Source organism: Sinocyclocheilus anshuiensis, unplaced genomic scaffold, assembly GCF_001515605.1.
Source record: "Sinocyclocheilus anshuiensis isolate Anshui unplaced genomic scaffold, SAMN03320099.WGS_v1.1 scaffold1789, whole genome shotgun sequence".
NCBI lineage: Eukaryota > Metazoa > Chordata > Actinopteri > Cypriniformes > Cyprinidae > Sinocyclocheilus > Sinocyclocheilus anshuiensis.
In genome coordinates this window covers 380674-381037 of record NW_015538827.1, presented here as the reverse complement: position 1 = coordinate 381037, position 364 = coordinate 380674, and positions in this window count along the sequence as shown.

Genomic DNA, 364 nt, shown 5'->3' with positions numbered 1-364 from the left:
TGAGGTTGCCTTCGTGGATGAGTCATGTTCTCATTGCGGGAAGATGACCATCTCGGAGCTGCGAACCAGGCTCTGCTACTCCCAAGGGGGCGGAGTCCCGTTGCCGCTGCCGCGATCTGGGGCTCGTTCTGGCGGAAGGCAGACGAGAACCACTTCCAGCAGTAGGGCGGGCGGTTTGAGGGTTACCGTGATGGCAAACCCCGCAGAGAACCAACCCTCTGGGGACCATCACTCCTCTTGCTCCTCCGATCCAGTGGAGCGACCCACGGAACGCGCTGGGCCCTCTTTAAAGAGCATACCAGCGGTATCCAGTGGACCTCCCCCCGACCAGATGTCGATCTCAGCATCGGAGGGAGAGCTGTCC